Source organism: Chiloscyllium plagiosum, unplaced genomic scaffold, assembly GCF_037043375.1.
Source record: "Chiloscyllium plagiosum isolate Xiang-an unplaced genomic scaffold, Cpla_swu_hap1 HiC_scaffold_10, whole genome shotgun sequence".
NCBI classification, from domain to species: Eukaryota; Metazoa; Chordata; class Chondrichthyes; order Orectolobiformes; family Hemiscylliidae; genus Chiloscyllium; species Chiloscyllium plagiosum.
This window is the reverse complement of record NW_028270148.1, coordinates 22327284-22348651: the sequence shown is the minus strand read 5'-3', so window position 1 is coordinate 22348651 and position 21368 is coordinate 22327284. Positions and strand designations below refer to the sequence as shown.

Sequence of the window (21368 nt, the reverse complement as noted above, 5' to 3'; positions counted from 1 at the left end):
GCTTTGAGCAGTTTTGAGAGATGGCTACAATCCAGCATTGTGGTGCTGTGTCTGAACTCTTGCAGCTTGCATGACCTGACACGCAGTGTGAAAACTTGGCTGGGAAGACTGATGGCAGCCGAGAAGAGCCAAAACAAGTTGATAATTTGTCAGGTTAGGCTGACGGCATCAGATTGTGCCTCTGCCTGTCTCATGGAAAATTTGAGAAGCTTGAAGCAACTCGGGAGATGGGGACGGGGTGGTGGGGTGATGTGCTTGTTGTGAGTGAGTTCTCCCCTGACCCCTCCCCCTCGCCCCTCCCTCCTGAATATCCAGCGCAGCTTCCAAAGTACACTGGATGGCAACTACAGAAGGAATCTGCCATTCAATTGAATTGCAAGTGGAAATGCAGAGACTGAATGTGTACAGTAGACATGAGTTTGCAGACCTTTTAATGAACATTTTTATCTGGGCTTTCCTGATCTTCCATCCATCGAGAATACAGCTGTCTGTCATTAACTGGATCCACAGCCAGATAAAATGTATCCCAAGCTATTGAGTGAGGCAAGGGAGGAAACAGCAGGGACACTGGCAATAATTTTCAATTCCTCTCTGGTCATAGGAGAGATGCCCAAGGACTGGAGACAGCCAAAGTTGTATCGTTATTAAAGAACAGTCGAAGGGATAAACCAGGAAACAACAGACCAGTCAGTCTAATCTCAGTGATGGGGAAACTCCTGGAAGCAATTCTGAGGGATTTAATTAACCTTGGCTTGGGGACTCAGGGATTCCTCAAGTATAGTCCGCACAGTTTTGTTAAGGGAAGGTCACGTCTGACCAACTTGATTGAATTTTAAGAGATAGTCAGGTATGCGGATGAGGGCGAAAGCAGTCTACTTAGACTTCAAAGAGGTTTTTAATGAGGTTCCACATGAGAGACTAGTAGTGAAGGTAAGAGTCCATGAGATCCAAGGAAATTTGGCAAATCGGATCTGGAATTGGCTGAGTTGCATGGGGAAGAGGGTGATGGTTGAAGGCTGTTTTTGTGACTGGAAGCCTGTGTCTATTTGAGTTTTGCAGAAATCAGCATTGGACCCTTTTTGTTTGAATTATACATAAATAATTTAGACTTGAATGTAGAAAGGTTGATCAGTAAGTTCGCAATGAAACAAAATTGGTTGGGTGGTCTTCAGTGAGGAGGATAGCCTTAGATTAAGGAAGGGTATAGGCAGGCTGGTGAGATGAGTTAATCAGTGGTGAATAGAGTTCAATCTGGATAAGTGTGAGGTGATGCTGTTATGCAGAACAAACAGGGCAAGGGCACTCATGATGTTAACCGTAGGACCCTGGGTAGCACTGAGGATCAGAGGGACCTTGGTGTGCCTGTCCATTAGTCCCTTAAGGTAGTGGGACAGGTAGATAAAATAGTTAAGAAGGATAAGAAATACTGGCCTTTATTAGTCAAGGTGTAGAGTTTAAGAGCCAGGAGGTGAAGCTGGAACTTTATCAAACATTGGTTAAGCCATTGCTGGAATATTACGTGTTAGTAGTGGAATCCACAAAATTGGTGGTGTAGTGGTCAATAAGGAAAGTTGTTTCAGAGTACAGTAGGACTGGTTGGGCCAGTGGGCCAAGGAGTGGCAGACAGAGTTTAATTTAGATAAACGTGAGGTGTTATGAGGAGAGACAAATCAGGGCAGAACATATATACTTATTGGTAAGGTCTTGGGGAGTCTTGCTGAACAAAGAGACCTTGGGATGTAGGTTCATAGTTTCTTGAAGGTGGAGTGGCAGGTAGACAGAGTAGTGAAGAAGTCCTTTGTTACGCTTGCCTTATTGGTCGGTGCATTGAGTATAGAAGTTGGGAGGTCATGTTGCGGCTGTACAGGACATTAATTAGGCCACTATTGGAATACTGTGTTTTTTTCTGGTCTCCCTGCTACAAGAAAGATGTACTTAAATTTGAAAGGGTCCAGAAAAAAATTACAAAGATGTTGCCAGGGTTGGAGGGTTTGAAATGTAGGGAGAGACTGAATAGGCTGTGGCTTTTTTCCCTGGAGGCTGAGGGGTGACCTAATAGAGAGTTGTAAAATCATGGATAGGGTAAATAGCCAAGGTCTTTTTCCCAGGGTGGGGGAGTCCAAAACTAGTGGGCATAGGTTTAAGGTGAGAGGGGAAGAATTTAAAAGGGACCTGGGGGCAGCCTTTTCACACAGAGTGTGTATGGAATGACCTGCCAGAGGAAGTGGTGGAAGCTTGGACAACTATAACATTTAAAAGGCATCTGGATGGAAGAGTTCAGTGGGATATGGGCCAAACGCGGACAAATGGAACTAGATTAATTTAGAATATCTGGTCAGCATGGACGAGTTGGACCCAAGGATCTGTTTCTGCGCTGTACATCTCTATGACTCAATGACTCTGTTTGAATTGAGAGTTTATTTTATATTTGCATTCCATAGATCTTTGCCTATTATGATTTTTTGAAAGAGGAGGGTGAGGGGGCACAAATTTATTTTTACAGTTGCCTAGCGACTCATTTTGCAATCTCACACAACAGTCTCCATGCCCTCGAGTTTTATCCAAAACTGTCTTTTGACTTTCAAGATAATTTTCAGTTTTCTAACAAGCTGGAGCCGAGTGGGGAATTTTCAGTATGAGTCAAGTCTGGCTGGGGCAGAGCTCATACTTCCCGAACCTTAATTTGCAATGAAGTAGCACTTTTAACAGAATTTTAAAAAGGGACTAAGAGAGAGATCGTTAAAAAAAAGTTGATGCACAAAGCCATAGATCAGGCCAAATGACCAAAAACTTGGTCAAAGCGGTGCATGTACTGTCAAGGAACACCTTAAGCAGGAGAAAGAAAGAGAGAGAGAGAGAGAGAGAGAGGTGGAGGGAAGGAATTCCAATTCTTAGGTGCAGGTATCTGGCTGCCAATGCTGAGCTATTAATACACACACGAGATCTCATAGGCCCGTAGGATTAGAGGAGGTTTCAAGGATAGATAGAGGCTTGTAAACAGGGCTGACAGTCTCAAAATTGAGACATATAAAAATTGCAGATCTATTTGAAACTTACGTAGAAACTTGGAAAGCCCGGTTATGCTGGTCTTGAGCTAGTTAACCTAACCTACAATTGTTTTTGTAAACCTCAGGCCAAAAACTGAAACAGGCTGCATCCTGGAAGCACAATTAAGCAAATGAGGAAAAGGGTCATGTCGGACTAATGCCTTGTTGTCCTCCCCAGTTAGATCAATAACCAGTCATCTAGACTGATGATGGCAGCTGTCTCTGATCTCTTTGCTACTTTTACCATTTGCATCTCATTTGCATCATCTGTCGTTTTGTAACTTGACCCAGGACTACCCCCTTTTGACTTGTACCATCATCCTTTGTGATATTGGACATACCACTGCTCTCTCCACCACCCTATCCCCTTAAAACCTTTCTCTACTACTAAAAACCTGCTTCAATTCTATCACTTTCCATTTCTGTAGAAAGGTCTTTCACCTTAAAAATTCATTCTTTCTTGTATCAACAAACACAGCTGGAGTTTGTCCAGCATATTGCTTGAGTAGGTTTTGACGAACAAGGTGGAGATGAATTGCCAACTTGAGTTGAACACTCAACACAATCTTCAAGAGAGCAAGAGTTAAGAAACAGAATGGAGGAAGTAAAGGACAAGCAATATTATCTCTTTTGAAGAAAATGTACACTTACTTCAAACAGCCTGCATTATTTAGCAGAGTACCTTTCCATCATTCTCTTTGATGCGTTCTCTTCACCTCAGCTCACTGTTGCTGTAAAGTGTGTCAAAAGATAAATCAACAAAAGGACAAGAAATAGTTCACTGATCACTGACTTCACAATTACACCTTCTGTTGGCATTAGAGAGAAGGAACGTTTTCTTCCCTTAAAACAGTAAGCTCTTGGCCAATGTTACCAATTTCAACCTTTCACGCACACCACAGGGATTTCACTGGTCTACATTCCTCACTTACAAACCTGTATCCAAGGTATGTCTGCTTATACTAACTGACGGAAAGGGCTTCCACTTAACCACTCCAATCAACTTCTGTCTTTTTCTTAAAACCCAAGCAACCATCGCCCACAGCAAGATCCCCCGTCTGGAGTCTTTTAATGTGTCCCACACCATTCTGGCTGCACTGGAAATTTGCCTGCTCTTAATATCTGACATCGGTTATTGGGAGGATATGCAGATAACCACTCAACGCCTTGAGGAAGAACGCCTCATCTTCCACTTTGAGACCCTCCAACCACACGGTATTAATGTGGATTTCACCAGTTTCTTCATTTCCCCTCCTCCCACCTTATCCCACTTCCAGCCTTCTAACTCTGCACCGCCCTCATGACCTGTCCATCTTCCTTCCCACCAATCCATCCACCCTCTTCTCCGACCTATTACCTTCTCCCCACTTCCATCCACCTATTGCAGTCTCATCTACCTTCCCCCCAGCCCCACACCCTCCAATTTATCTCACCATCCCTCCCGGCTCACAGCCTCATTTCTGATGAAGGGCTTTTGCCTGAAACATCGATTCTCCTACTCCTCGGATGCTGCCTGACCTGCTGTGCTTTTCCAGCATCTCACTCTCAACTCTAATCTCCAGCACTTGCAGTCCTCACTTTTGCCTAATTGAGCTGTTTGGTCATGTCATCATGACCATCAGGCCCTGAGGTAGGACTTTAACCCAGATTTCCTGGCCAAAAGGTAAGGATGCTCCCTACTGCGCCATGAACCCTATTACAGTACTTCAACTAAATTAAGCTGTAAATTACTGTTGTGCTCTGCACCTTTTTCACAGTTACTACATAATTAGGCTCACGACTCAGATCGGAAGATGTGGAGTCTTGGGACAAGTAACAGAGTGAATAGCAAATGGACTACTCTGCAGAAAATAGAACAGGAGCGATTAGGGGGAACTACTCAAACTGGCAGAAGGAAGAGAATTGTTCACGGATTGGTGCGGGGAACCCTTCTGCTCCCTGTTTGGGTTGGCAATGTGGATTTGGGATTGGATGAGCAATTTCAGAATTTGCAGTGTTGAAAGAATTAGTGCACCAATGTTTGTTTAATCACCTTGATTTGAAAGTGAGGGGATATGGGCTTTGGGGATTTGCTAAATGTCATGCTGATTCTCTGAAGGGTTGCTTGGTATGGGAGCAGAAGTTGTTGTTCATGTTGTTACGGTGTGTGCTGGAGGGTTGCAGGTACCATCAGAACTGTCCCCAGCATGAATCAAATCCAGAGGAATAACATTCATCCTGGAACGATGCTGCCCAAAATTCCAGTAAGGGCCTTTTAACTTCATTTTGCTGATGACCTCCTGGTGTCAGCGTCTGTCTTAGCCCACACCGTGGCGAATCCAATGATACACATCCCTCTGCAGAAACTGCTGCAAGTTTCCATGCAGTGTTCCTTTAAATCTCCTCCACCCTAGACTTGCTCTAATCTCTCTCTCTGTCATTCTCTGCATCAAAGGCTTGCTGTTCATGATCAATTCCTCACAGCACTCTGTGAAACGACCCTCTTGCTTCACTTCTGCATATCAGGGGCTTTCCAAAGTGCTTTTCCCTTGCAGGCAGGATATCTGCCTTCTGTAGTGTCAGGGCATATGCAATGTAGCCCATTCAACATCGTCATATTGGAATGAGAATACCACATTTGTAATTAATAATTAATTTAATTTACTTTTTTGTTTGCATTTACATCTTATTAATTGATTTTAAAATGCAACTGGGAACCATCGAAGTTCAGTTCAGTTCAGTTCTCACAGAAACATTAAGTCTGAGGGTTTTTCACCTCTTTACAGTGCTGAGAATTAAAATGCCCAGAGTTTTATATCATTGTTTGGCTTATAATATTTTGCAATAAGAGATAAAATTCCAGAGTAATTGGGATCTTGACTCATTCTTTTCTGAAAAGACTGGCATTATTTCTAAGTCTCTTTATTGAATTACAATAAATGGCTTGCTCAGTCACCTCAAAGTGGTATTAAAGATGCCCCTACATAGTGCAAGGGAACATATTAAGTAGGCATGGCAATTTCCTTCATCTGAAGGAGGGTGTGAACTGTTGGGCTGGTGGCTTCCATTGTCATGTTATTTATTTTTAACTTGGATTGCTAGAGGCTCCAAAGGCAGTACTCTTCAAATTTCTCTGTGCAGGGGTATGTTTTGTTTGCAAGAATATTTTTAAACATTCCATCTGCCAGTCAGTGATTCCAACTGAAACAGGTGTACATGCTGAAAGTGAAAATTGACGTTGGTTTGTGGTCGATGGCGCCAATAATAAGATGCGCAAAAACTGAAAGTAAAATTGGAAGAAATAGTGGGAATGCTATTTGACTTGGACAGCATCACAAAACAGGATCATAGAATTCCTACAGAATGGAAGCAGATCATTCAGCCCATCAAATCTATGCTGACATTCAGAAAAGTATCCCACCACCACCTGTAACCCTGCATTTCCCATGGCCAATTTGCCTAGCCTAAACACTCCTGGACACTATGGGCAACTTAGTAAGGTCAATCTACCTAACCAGCACAACTTTGGACTGTGGGAGGAAACCCACACAGACATGGGGAGAACGTGCAAACACCACACGGTCTCCTGAGGGTGGAACCGAACCCAGGCTCCTGCCACTATGAGGTGGCAGCGCTAATCACTGAGCCACCGTGCTGCCCTGCAGAGTTATCACATTTGTCACCAGTTATAGGCCTTGTCTCATTATAACATGGAATAACAGGAACCGTCAGTCTGCATTTTTGTCCGTTTCAAATATTACATTTCACATTTTCCATTTCACATTTCAAACTCGGTTTGTTGGTCCTCAAGCATTTAGCTGGCCTATGGTGTCATTTTAATGTGGTTGGCAGCCATCTTGAGATAGTCAAATAAATACTAGCCAGAGTGTTTCCTCACCTTTTCTAAAATTGTACAACACAGAGTACTGCATCAACTTTGCAAGCTCTGTTCACGATGTGAATGACCAGGAAGTAGCATCTGTTCAGAACCAGTGCTGCCCAGAAATACCTTGCCAATTTAGCCCTTATCATTGAAAAATCTTGTCACCTCTTCTACACAGATGGTAGTTACCAGATGCACATGTTATAATTTATTTTTAATTTTTCACAGGATGTGGGCATGAAGAGGAGGTTTGATGGAGGTGTTTAAAATCCTGAGTGGAGGGTCAAGGCAGACTAGTTAAGGAGAAATTGTTCCTATTGGTGAAAGTATCAACAACCAAAGGATGTTACATTTTTTTAAATTCCTCTATGGGATCTGGGTGTCATTGTCTAAGCCAGTATTTATTGCCCATCCTTAGATGCCCTGTAAAAGGTGATAATGAACTGCCTTCTTAAACTCCTGCGGTCCATGTAGTGTAGGGAAACCCACAATGTTGTTAGGGAGAGAGTTCAAGGATTTTGACACTGAAGGAACAGTGATACCTTTCCAAGTCAGGATGGTGACTGTATTGCAGGGGAACTTAGAATCATAGAGTCATATTGTATGGAAAAAGACCCTTTGGTCCAACCAGTCCATACAGACCATGTTCCCAAACTAAAATAATCCCACTTGCCTGAGCTTAGTCCATATCCCTCTAAACCTTTGTTATTCAGGAACGTATCCAAGTGACTTTTAAATGTTGTAACTGAACCTGCATTCAACACTTTCTCTTGCAATTCATTCCACACACAAACCACTCTGTGTGAAAAACGGTTTCCCCATGTCTTTTTAAAATCTTTTTCCTCTCAGATTAAAAAATTGCCCCATTGTTTTGAACTCTCCACCCTAGGCAAAAGACCGTTGTCACCTTATCGATGTCCCTCATGATTTTATAAACTTCCATAAGATCACCTCTCAACCTCCTACACTCCACCAAGAAAAGTCCCAGCCTTTCCAGTCTATTTTTATATCTCTAACTCTCCATTCCCAGCAACATGCTGGTAAATCTTTTCTGAACCCTCTCCAATTTAATAATATCCTTCTGACAGCAGGGCGACCAGAACTGGACACAATACTCCAGAAGGGGCCTCACCAACATCCTGTACAACCTCAACATGTTGTCCCAACTCCTATACTCAAAGGCAAGATTAGAGTGGTGTTGGAAAAGCAGAGCAGGTCAGGCAGAGGAGCAGAAAAATCGAAGTTTCGGGCAAAAGCCCTTCGTCAGCCTCTTATACTCAAAGGTCTGAGCGATGAAGGCTAAATGCCTTCCTAACCATTGTGGTAAAAACAATGACTGCAGATGCTGGAAACCAGATTCTGGATTAGTGGTGCTGGAAGAGCACAGCAGTTCAGGCAGCATCCAAGGAGCAGCGAAATTGACGTTTCAGGCAAAAGCCCTTCATCAGGAATAAAGGCAGAGAGCCTGAAGCATGGAGAGATGAGCTAGAGGAGGGTGGGGGTGGGGAGAAAGTAGCATAGAGTACAATAGGTGAGTGTGTCTACCTGTGATGAAAGTTTCAAAGAATTATGTAACGGAACTACTAGGTCACTCTGTTCTACAACGCTACCCATGGTGTCAAGCTCCTTGTGTACTGGTGGAGCTGTAGTAATGGAATGAGTGTATGTAAATCGACCTTAATGTAGACAAATATCCCAAGGTGCTTCATGGGAGTATTGTGAAACAATGTTTTAATACTGAGGCAGGGAAGGACATATTAGGTCAGATAGATAAAAGCTTGATCAAAGAGATAGGTTTAAAGGAGTGTCTTCAAGGAGAAAAGGAATGTAAAGAGATTTTGGGAGGAAATTTTATAAACTGGGAGCAGGTGACTGAAGGCATGATTGCTAATAAAAAAATACGAAGTGAAAGAGCACAGAGATGAGAAAAGGTTGTGGGGCTGGAGGAGATTTCAGAATTCAGATAGTGAGAGGAAAGCAACTGGGGAATTTGAAAAGGTAGCAGAAACCTATGACCTGCATGTTTGCCCTCATTAGCAGGTAGCTGAGTGAACATGCTGTGTTATAGCCACCAAATAGTCACACACAGAAAAGATCGACAGACTTTTAAATGGTCAGGCCTTTTGTGACCATATCTTTACTTTTTTTCATTGCTGGACAACAATTTGTATTGGAAATCTTCCTTAGCTCCTAGACCTTTCTCCATCCTCTCCATTCCACTCATGCTTGCTAATAATACACTATTTTATGTAATATCTTATATTTATCTGTGTTTTCATTTTTGTTTGTCCTCTGACCAATTGCAGAGCTAACCTAACCTCACCTATGATTCAATAACCAACAATTTCATACAAGATTACACTTGGTTTTTGTATCCAGGTCATTAATATACTGTCTCCCACACCTTAGCAAATTGGCCAAACCCCCTGAACTGATATGTTGTCCAAGAAAAATATTTGAGCATAAAAAGCCATTTAATTCCTTCATCAAACCCACCTCACAATGTTAAAAGTCACATAACACCAGGTTATGGTCCAACAGGTTTAATTACTTTAATCTACTTTAATCCTTACCTGTTCAAAACTCTTCCCCCATATCTAACTTGTACTAAGTCAATCCCTCATTCCTCAGTGAATTGGTTTCATATTTTGGTCGTTATCACATTCCCCTTGCCATTGCCTCATCACCTTCCTGACTTCTGCAATATCCTCCAGCCCTACTTGCCAGTGTTTATCCTCCTTCTTTCTGACCCTGCTGTCTTTCCAGCCCTCTTCATCTCTTCATTCCAAGACATAGAATCGTAGAATCCCTACAGTGTAGAAGCAGGTCATTCAGTCCATCAAGTCCACAATGCCCCTCCAAAGAGCATCGCACCCTGACCCATCCCACCCTGCATTTCTCATGACTAATCTACCTAGCCTGCACATCCCTGGATACAATGGACAATTGAGCATGGCCAATCCACCTAACCTGCACATCTTTGAAAAAAAATTTTTAAAATAGTAGCCTTCATTCTGGAATTGGAGATGCCGGTGTTGGACTGGGGCGTACAAAGTTAAAAATCACACAACACCAGGTTATAGTCCAACAGGTTTAAATGGAAGCATTAAACCTGTTGGCCTATAACCTGGTGTTGTGTGATGTTTAACTTCATTCTGAAACACTCTCTAATCTTTTTCACCTTGCTTATTCCCATCCTGTCTTAAAAGGTTTCCACAAAGCCTACGTCTTCAGCCATGTCCTTAGACACTCTCTTTAAGAAAAGGACAACTTGAGCTGGTTGAAATGGATGTCACCTTCCGGTTGCTCTTACTTCTTCTCCTGGTGATAATCGTGACTCTTCACCCTTCGTGGTCCTTGAAGTTGTGTGCCAAACTTGTAACCATTCTGTTCTAATGCTGTCGATGGTTTTCTTCCTTCACCTTCCCACTGTTCTGCTTCCTGCAGTTTGACCAGTCACTATTGGATGTTCTGGTTTCCTTCTCCGAAGTACGTCTCAGCAAAACGTCGTTGCTTCTTAGTGACCAGCTCCAAACGTTTTGTTTTCCTGCTTTCCTCAGTTGTGAATCTTGCCCAACTAATCCTATGTACACTATGGTTGAGTCAGGGAAAGAAGGTCAGACTTTTGATAGAGGGTCAGTCATTCCATTTGTGTTGAAATATAGCAACAATAACTCTGTACAGGTCAGGTCTTCTCTGCTGCCATGAGACTATCAGAGAGAACCACCTTCTCTAGGTTGTCTGACATCACTAAATAATTTTATTTATGTATTCACATTAACCCTTTACACTACATGCTTAATTTGTCTCGAAAGCCATATCTCTGTTGTCTATCATTTGTCTTTCGTTATCTTGTCAACATTCCAACATTTCAATCCACTTGGCAACATGGACCAGATGTAACATTTTTCTAATGTCATCCTCCTTTCCATAGAGATTTCCATATTACAAAGAGATCTGGGAATTTATTTTGAATGTTTGTTTAGTGAGTGTTGTCACATTCCTGATGTTTTCATCACTTTTCCCATCTGATGTTACTGGGCTACCCAAAGGGGAAAATTATTCATATTTGCTCATTGGAAACATTTGTTATTCATGACTGCAGCATAAATGCAAGCTTCTGCTTTCCCTTGCTGCCCCTGAATTTCACAACAAAAACCACCCCTTTAACTGCTTCATGTGGGATATCAGCTGTGGCTCACTTGGTAGCACTGGGCAGAATCTGTGCCTTCCCTGTGATGGGTTTGACAGTGGGAGGGAATCTTTCATGACATGGGAGGATCTGTGGTGAATTGGCCCAACTAGACCCCACCAATTGAAGCCCTTAAGTGACCAATTACCGCCCGCTTAAAGAGTCAATCCCACCTGCATTGCAGCCTCACCAAGAGAGGATGCTTTGTTGTACCTACTGGAAGGTTTTTAGATTTGTAGGAATTCTGGGCATGGGGGCACAGGGTTCAAAAGAATGTTGTACCTGATTGAGGGACTCAACATCAGGAAAGGGGGTGTGTTGAAAGCCATCTGTTCTTCTGACACCCGCCCCACAATTCCAAGGCCACCATCAGCCATCTGTGGCGTTGGGCCTCCTCAACCTAAAAGCTGCGGTAAATGACATCCAGCCACCTGATAGGATGATGTTAAAAACAGATGTAGAGCCCTTCCCCTGATAGGCCAGAAGCTCTCTGCAGGGCCACGGTCCTTGCTTCTGTAGGGGAAGGCCTGCTAATGGCCTGTCCAAGGCTTGAATGCAAGGTGCAAGTGTGCATTCTGAAGTAAAAGTGACATGGGTATCTCGCTGACTCCACAGCTGATGGCCTATGCCAGTATTAGGAGGTTCCAGATTTGCTTCAGAAAGTTGTGCATTCAAGTCCAACTCCAGAGACTTGAATGCGAACTGCAGGATGTGACCTAATATTGAGGAACAGCTGCAATATCTTCTTCCATTGTGATGTTAAACTGAGTCTCTGACTGCCCTCCTAAGTGGACATGAAAGAACCTGAGAGTAGCAGAATTCTCCCTAGTGTGCAGGTCAATTATTTATACCTCAGCTAATATCTCTTAAAAACAGATGATCGGGTCATTATTGTCTGAGGATCTTGCTGTACTCAAATTTGCATTTTCTATGTTACAACAGCAATGACACTTCAAAAGTACTTCACTGTGCTATGAAGTATCAGGGATGTCCAGAGGTCATGAAAAGCAAGTCTATATAAATGCAAGTCTTTCTTTTATTGCTTATTACCTTGTCAGCATTGAGTCAGGTCACATCTTGCTGATTTAGACTTTATCCTTGTGCTCTGAATTACAATTAGCTGAAATCTGTCACCGGCTGTGGAGATGATTGGTCCTAATGAATTGCGCAAAGCTCAGCTCTACACAAGCTGGCTGGGTCGAATCTCCCTCCCTAGACCCACGCCTTGTCGGATGTTAGTGGCTATTAAATCATCGTTTGTGAATGACAATGACGGAATCCTACTGTACAATTCACTTCAGACAGGGCCATCTCTGCTGACCCAGCTCGTTGCTATTCAGAACACAAGGTTACAGCCTGCATCAGCCCGATGTGACCTGAATCCCTGGTCAGTTGGTAAATTGGCTCTTAGCAGAGTGGGGAGCTAGTTTGCTGGCTGCGAAATCCAGATGGAATGATGAGAACAAAGAGGCTTTCTGCACCAACAGTTTAGCTGCCCAGACGAAGGTCATTTTGATGCAAGCTGACAGATTCCTGTTGGCTCCCTGTTATATCTCTCACCACACAGCCAGCCTGCCAAGAGACACTGACGCTGTATCAGACAAGATCCTGCACCCACTGCACAATCTGGCTCCTTCCAGCAAACATGTGCAGAGATCAAAGGAGCAGAGTGGGAGTGCAGAGATTTAAAAAATCACAGACCAGAAACAGGCTGTTCAGCCCAATTAATTCATGCTGGAACCTCCTCCCATCCTCATTATCTAATTCCATCAGTCTAACCCCTTTGTCCCTTCTCCCTCAGATACTCATCTATCTTCTCCTTAAATATATCAATTCTAGTAACCTCAAGCACTCCTGTCATCATGAGTTCCATACAATCACCACTCACTAAATAACTTGCCATTGGGTTCTTAGTGACTAGTGTATATTGTGTCTCTAAGTTCAGCTCTTGTCCACAAATTGTAGTATTTCCTCTGTACTCTATGAAATATCCAGGGATGGGCTGACTAGGGGCAAGTAACATTCTTCCCCACAGGTATCAGATAATGACCATCTCCAACAAATGAGAATTCAACAATTACCCATTGATATTCTTTGGAATTGCCATCAATGAATCCCCCACTGTCAACATCCAGGGAGTTACCATTGACCAGAAACTGAAATGGATTAGCCATGGAAATACAAGAGTGACAAGAAAAGGTCAGAGGCTAGAAACCCTGCAGTGAGGTACTCACTTCCTAACTCCCCAAAATCTGTAAACCGTCTCCATGGAACAAGTCAGGAGTTTGATGGAATACTCCCCACTTGCTTGAAATGAGGGTAACTTCAACAGCATTCAAGAAGATCGACACCACCCAGGACATCTGTGAACATCTGTTCCCTCCACCATCAATGCTCAGTAGCAGTAGTGTGTACTACCTACAAGATATGCTACAGAAATTCACCAACATAGCATCTTCCAAACATATGAGAAGGGCAAGGGCAGCAAATGCATGGAAACTCCACCACCAACAAGTTCCCTTCCAAGCCACTCACCATCCTGACTTGGAAATATACTGCCATTCCTCAGTATCACTGGATCAAAATCCTGGAATCCCTCCCTAACAGCCTTGTGGATGTATCTACAGCACACGGACTGCAGTGGTTCAAGAAGACAGCTCTTCACCACCTTTTGAAGGGCAACAAGAGATGGTCAATAAATGCTGACCCAACTGGGACATCCAAATCCCATGAATGAAGAAAAAAAGGTTCATAATTTCTGCTCAGTCATCAGCCTTCTTTTGTGGAAGAGGAAATCTAGATTAATTAGCTTGTGCTGATAGACATAACCTCACAGTTCTGATGGGTGTCTATAAAATATTTTGAAACATCTCTATATTCTCGATATTTTCATAATATTGGAAAAATAACAATGTAATTTTCCAAGTGTGGGCTAACCAAGGTTTGGTACGTATTTAATTTGGCCGTACACATTTCACATAACACTGGGAGCAACTCGGGTTATTTAAATCAGGTTATGTTCACATTGTTTGAGATCTTAAATAAAGACAAAAGGTGCTGGAGAAACTCAATAGCTCCACAGAGAGGGAAACAGTGTGAACAATTTGAATCCAACATGACTCCTCTTTGGAGTCTAAAAAGCATATATCTGTTCCAACAATACCTTGTCATGGGATGTGATGTGACTGAACAAGGTGATTCTCAGTCCGTAGATCCTCAGTCATATGGGGCAGTTTATCCTATGAGTGGTGGGATACAGGGGACAGGGCTTGTTTCCTCACCTTCCCTTCCCTGACATCACTCTGCCTTACCATGAAGGCATTTGGACTCAAAGCATGATACAGCTTGATGGACAGGTTGTCACTATTTTGAACAATTAGGAGCAAGCTCCTCCCACTCATTAATGCCAAAGTTGTGGCATAGAGCTTCTGTACATTTCTGTAGCATTGAGGGAGAGATACTCGAAATAGTCTCCAGTCCATCGTAGTTGATTTTGCAAGAGTTTTGTCTAGATGTTTGTAAAATTGACTTCAAGGGGCATTTGTTTGATGGTCTTCCCATTGAACCTGGGAAAACCTCAGCTTTCTATAAACTATGCCAGCAAGTATTTGAGAGCAGAGCTCTGCAGTGAACTGAGCAGTTTTGGTTGCCAATCATCTTTGACCATGAGACATCGTGTAACACAATGTATACCCTCAATCTTATAGTTGCAAGTAGATAGACGTTTGCTCATATGGCCAATGATGAAGAATGAGCATATATTTCTAAATGGATTTACATTAAAGTTTCACCCTCTGTTGTTCGATGGCTTTTTGCAGTTAAGAGTTTCATGAAGCACAGATCGCAATGGCTTAGTGCTTAAATTAGGAGGTCTTTTCTCAGATGGAGAGAACAGATAGATAAATCCATGTGCAGTAGGAAAGGAAAAGGAGCAAGAAGACTTGACTGAAATCACATGATGCAATGGGTTCCAGCATTAAGAAAATTGAAAGGTGATTAAGAACATAAGGACACAACCATCTTGTTGTTTCATTTTTATACAATCAGCACTAAGTTTAAAACATTGACAGACCCAAAGTCCTGTTTAAGTGAACTTCATAAAAGAATGTTTGGAATAGGAAAAGTCTATTTAGGATAATAATTCCACCTCTGCTTGATTCTGCTCAAGGCAATCTTCTCGCTATATCCTCCTCAATCTCTTCTAGCTCCAGAATCACAGCTAATTGTCTCATTAGGCCATTTTTATTGCCTGGTTCAGTGGTCATTGCCTCAGAGTATCTTCCATCACACTTTGCATAGAGTGAAAATTATACACTGCAGTGAATGTTTTCTTTGGCTGTTGGGGAGATGAACACCAGGAAGCAGAGAGCAGTACACATTAAAGTAATTTCTAATGAGAGGATTTACACACTACCCAGCTGGAATCTTGTCACACTGAGGGTAGGACACCACGCTATAATCAAACTGCCGTGGCAGTAAATGATGATGTATATTTTTCATTTATAGAGAAAATTCATTCTTTTGTTGTTTTACCGGTAGATTTGGAAATGTTGATAACCAGTTCTTTAGGTAGGGCATCGCATCAGTTGTGTAGACCTGTAAATCACCAGGCTTTGGGCTTAGATACTTAAAGCTTGAGTGGATCTGCCTCAGGAGTTAGTCCTTCTACATTGTGAATAATTAATTAGCTGTTGGCATCCAATGATTGCATGCTGATCTGAGCTCACCGCCACTGTGAGACAGTCTCTCTAAAGGTTTCAGTAATCTGTCTACGTGGTCTCTCTGCAGTTGACTAAAAAATAACGCTATTTTATCCAGTTCCATTGTCTCCACACACAGATGGTGTCAGTAGCTGTTTCTTCGGTTTTCTTGGGTATCCTTGACCAATACTGATTCCTTGAAATGCTAGGAAGCTGAGAAAGCATGGATAGGTGTAAAGTCATCCTTCCCCCTCCCCCAAACATCATTTCAATTCAAATCTTACAGACATGTCAAAATAATTTGGATGTTTGAAATGTAATACAATGCCAATATGAAGCATTCCCACGGACCTGGTGTTGTTCAGGTCTCTGCTTCCATTAAACCAAACAGTGGGCCTTGACCACTGTGCAGGAGTGACATTCTCTCATCCAATAAATCCTTAAAGTAATAAAATATCTGAAGAAGCTTCAGAGAACCATAAGCAAACAAATTATATAAGAGTGTCAGTTGTTACTCAATTGGCAACATGTTCACCTATTCCTGAAGAAGGGCTCATGCCCGAAACATCGATTCTCCTGCTCCTTGGATGCTGCCTGACCTGCTGCACTTTTCCAGCAACACATTTTCACCTCTGCATTACAAGGTCTGAGTCTGGTATAGTGAAATTCATGAAAATCATTGTAATATAATTGATCACTTGGTTCTGATATTAGTAAGAGAGAAAATACCAGGCTAGAACAGGCATGTGAAGAAAAAGGTTTTGAATGCTATACAGAGAGCAGTATTTGAGAACCTAATGTATACAGACATAAGTTAAGGAGTGTTACAGTCCATAAGGAGTTCAAGAGCCCTATTTAGAGAAAGGATTGAAACAAGCCAAAACAGACTATAGACCATTACAGTGAAGATACAAGGGTTTGAAACAGAAATTAAACTTGATGTGAAAGCAGTTTTTCTTCAATATTTGCAGAAAGTTTGCCACGATCAAAGTCTGTGAGACTTTAGCCAGTTAACATAAAACTCCAAGGTTCAGGGGACACAGGTCTTCAGGTAAATCACAACAAAGCTTGCTCACAGAGGACGATATGTCGGTGTTATATAGCAGGGAATCAGAATACCTCATTATTAAACATGCAATTTTCTCAGCCTCCTGGAAAGAGCGAATATAGTATTCCAGATTGAACACAGGAGAGAATTTTAGCAAGAATTTCTAAAGTTATTTAAAAGTTTAAGCAAATTGAATGAGGAGTATCACATGACTCTCCAAGAAGTTGCCAAACTCATCTGTTTATACACCTCCAAGAAAATTCCTTTTCTTTTGATGACAAAAGTAAAATCTCTGGTAGATAGCAAAATTAAAAGTGGGGTCATATCACCATTGACAGAACCAACTAAAATCTTCAGTTGTCTGTCACGTTCCTCTTCATCTGAGCAGATCCTATGTATATGCAGGACTTGTCCATTAGGGATGGCTGCTTTAATATATTTAGAATGGAAGCTACAGAAGTGCAGCATCGTGAGGGTATCTCTGGGCTTGCAGTAGAATGAGGTACTGAGGTGTCTGTCCTTGATGGAGATGCATATGTCCAAGAGTGAGACTGATTCTGAAGAGTAGTCCATGGTATGTCTGATGGTGGGCTGAAACATATTGATATCACTATGTAGTCATTTCAGTGATTCCTCAGCATGGGTCCAAAGGAAGAAAATTTCGTCCATGTATCTGGTGTATAACATTAGTAGGAGGTCCTGTGTAGCAAGAAGACTTGCTTGAATGTGTGCATGAAAATGTTGGCATATTGGGGTGCTAATTTGGTCCTATTGGCTCTTCTGTGCGTCAGGACAAAGAACTGACTGTTGAAGGTGCAGACATTGTGGTCAAGGATGAAGCAGATGATTTGTAGGATGGTGTCTGGAGATTGGCACTTATTGGTGTTGAGTACTGAGGCTGTTGCAGTGATGCTGTCATTGAGGGGGATGCTGGTGTAGAGTGCCGAAGCATCTATTATGACAAGGGTTGTTCCTGGTTCATGGGTGTGAGGTTCTTTAAGAAATCTGTAGTGTCACAACAAGCTGGGGGTTCCTTGTACAACTGGTTTCAAGATGTCCTCAACATAGCCAAAGAGGTTCTCTCACAGGGTCCCACAGCCTGATATTTTGGGACATCCAGGTGTATTGGCTTTGTGAACCTTTGGAAGGCAGTCGAAGTCCCCTACGTGAGACGTATGGGGGACGAGAGTGCATAGAAAGCTCTGAAGGACTGGATCAAAGGCCTTCATCAGTCTGTTCAGTTGATAGATGTGTTATTTGGCTGGAATGATAGTTTGTTGTCTTTAGTGTTTCTAGTTGTTCCGTTGTTGGTACACTTCTTTGCAGTAGACTGTTCTATTCTATATGACAATTGCTCCTCATTTGACTGCTGGTTTGATGACAATGTTGTGATTGATCTTGAGAGCCTGGATGGCATTACATTGCACATAGAACATAGAACATTACAGCACAATACAGGCCCTTCCGCTCAATATTGTGCCATCCTGTGAAACCAATCGGAAGCCCATCTATCCTGCACTATTCCATTTTCATCCATATGCCTATCTAATGCCCATTTAAATACCCTTAAAGTTGGCAAGTCTGCTACTGTTGCAGGCAGTGAGTTCCACACCCCTACTACTCTCTGAATAAAGAAACTACCTCTGGCATCTGTCCTATAACTATCACCCCTCAATTTAAAGCTATGTCCCCTCGTGCTAGCCATCGCCATCCGAGGAAAAAGGCTCTCACTGTCCACCCTATCTAACCTTTTGATTATCTTACATGTTCTCAACTAAGTTACCTCTCAACTTCTTCTCTAACTAAAACAGCCTCAAATCCCTCAGCCTTTCATCATAAGACCTTCCCTCCATACCAGGCAACATCCTAGTAAATCTCCTATGAAACCTTCCACATCCTTCCTATAATGTTGTGACCAGAACTGTACACAATACTCCCAATGCAGCCGCACCAGAGTTTTGTACAGCTGCAGCATGAACTCACTGTTCTGAAACTCAAGCCCTCTACCAATGAAAGCTAACACACTGTATGCCCTCTTAGCAACCCTATCAACCTGGGTGACAACTTTCAAGGATCTATGTACATGGACACTGAGATCCCTCTGCTCATCTACACTACCAAGAATCTTACCATTCACCCAGTACTCTACATTCCAGTTGCTCCTTTCAAAGTGAATCACTTTACACTTTTTCGCATTAAACTCCATTTGACATCTTTCAGCCCAGCTCTGCAGCTTATCTATGTCTGTCTGTAACATACAACATCCTTCTGCACTATCCACAACTCTACCGACCTTAATCCACAAATTTACACACCCATCCTTCTACGCCCTCATCCAGGTCATTTATAAAAATGATAAACAGCAGTGAACCCAAAACAGATCCTTGCGGTATAACACTCATAAGTGAACTCCAGGATGAACATTTCCTATCAACCACCACCCTCTGTCTTCTTTCAGCTAGCCAATTTCTGATCCAAACCACTAAATCACTCTCAATCCTTTGCCTCTATATTTTGTGCAATAGCCTACCACGGGGAACCTTATCAAATGCTTTCTTGAAATCCATATACACCATTGTTTTACCCTCATCCACCTGTTTGGTCACCTGCTCAAAGAACTCAATAAGGTTTGTGAGGCACAACTTACCCTTCACAAAGCTTTGTTGACTTTCCCTAATCAACTTATTCCTTTCTAGATGATTATAAATCCTATAATTAGTGGGCGGCACGGTGGCCCAGTGGTTAGCACTGCTGCCTCACAGCGCCAGAGACCCGGGTTCAATCCCCGCCTCAGGCGACTGACTGTGTGGAGTTTGCACGTTCTCCCCGTGTCTGCGTGGGTTTCCTCCGGGTGCTCCGGTTTCCTCCCACAGTCCAAAGATGTGCAGGTCAGGTGAATTGGCCAGGCTAAATTGCCCGTTGTGTTAGGTAAGGGAAGGATGTAGGGGTAGGGGTATGGGTGGGTTGCGCTTCGGCGGGGCGGTGTGGACTTGTTGGGCCGAAGGGCCTGTTTCCACACTGTATGTAATCTAATCTCTTATAACCTTTTCTAACACTTCACCCACAACCTAAGTAAGGCTCACTGGTATACAATTACCAGGGTTGTCTCTACTCCCCTTCTTGGAAAGTATTCATTTAGCACTTCCCCTATCCCCTCTAACTCCGCGCACAACTTCCCACTACTATTGTTGATTGGCCCTGATGTTACTCTAGTCTTTCTTTTATTCCTGATATACCGAAAGAAGGCCTTAGGGCTTTCCTTGATCCTATCTGCCAACAATTTCTCATGTCTCCTCCTGGCTCTTCTTAACTCTTTCTTTAGGTCTTTCCTGGCTAACTTGTAACTCTGAAGCGCCCTAACTGAACCTTCACATCTCATCCTAACTTAAGCCTTCTTCTTCCTCTTGACAAGAAATTCAACTTTCTTAGTAAACCACAGCTCAACAACTTCCTCCCTGCCTGAATGGTACATACTTATCAAGGATCTGTAGTAGCTGTTCCTTGAATAAGCTTCACATTTCAATTGTGCACAACCCCTGCAGTTTCCTTCCCCATCCTATACATCCTAAATCTTGCCTAATCACATCATAATTGCCTTTTTCCCAGCTATGACTCTTGCCCTGTGGTATATACCTATCCCTTTCCATCGCTAAAGTAAACGTAACCAAATTGTGGTCACTATTACTAAAGTGCTCACCTACCTCCAAATATAACACTTGTCCGGGTTCATTACCCGATACCAAATCCAATGTGGCCTTGCCCCTTGTTGGCCTGTCCACATTCTCTGTCAAGAAACCTTCCTGCACATAGTGAACAAAAACTGACCCACCTAAACTACTTGAATTATAGTATTCCCAGTCAATATTTGGAAAGTTAAACACCCCCATAACAAGTACCCTGTCACTCTCAGTCCTATCGAGAATCACCTTTGCTATCCTTTCATCTACATCTCTGAAACTATTCAGAGGCCTGTAGAAAACTCCCCAGAGGGCGACCTCTCCTTTCCTGTTTCTAACCTCAGCCCATTCTACCTCAGTAGATGAGTCCTCATACATCCTTTCTGCAGCAGTAATACTGTCCTTGACTAATAATGCCACATCCTCCCACAACCTTTTAACATCTTCTCTGATCTTACTGCTTGGGTGATGTTCTGCACTATGTTGTGAGTGTGGCTGATGAATCTGGAATTAACACATCTCCTGATGGCTTCAGCATATGTGTCAAGCTGGGGTAGCGTCCTTCCAGAGGGGTCCAATTTGACTCTTTCTTCTTTGGTCGCTGCACCACGGATCTCTCGGTCAAGTGTTCCATTTCATTGGTTGTCTCATTGGGCTCGCTGCTGACATCTTGGGGTGTGTGAAATAATTCCTAGAGCCTCATTCGCCTGATGAATTCCTCTCTGTCTGCCGCCAGACCAATGGGGTCCATTTTGGTAGTGGGGCAGAAATTGATCACTCGGCTGAGAACTTGGATTTCGTCCGGTTAAAGAGTGTGGCCAGACAAATTGATGATGGATTTC

The 21368-nt window shown here is 42.7% G+C and overlaps 1 pseudogene; it reads right to left on the bottom strand.

Moving 5' to 3' along the window:
• Nucleotides 1-20579, bottom strand: part of LOC148148921 (uncharacterized) — a 590427-nt pseudogene extending 569848 nt beyond the window's left edge.
• Between the last annotated feature and the right edge of the window lie 789 nt (nucleotides 20580-21368).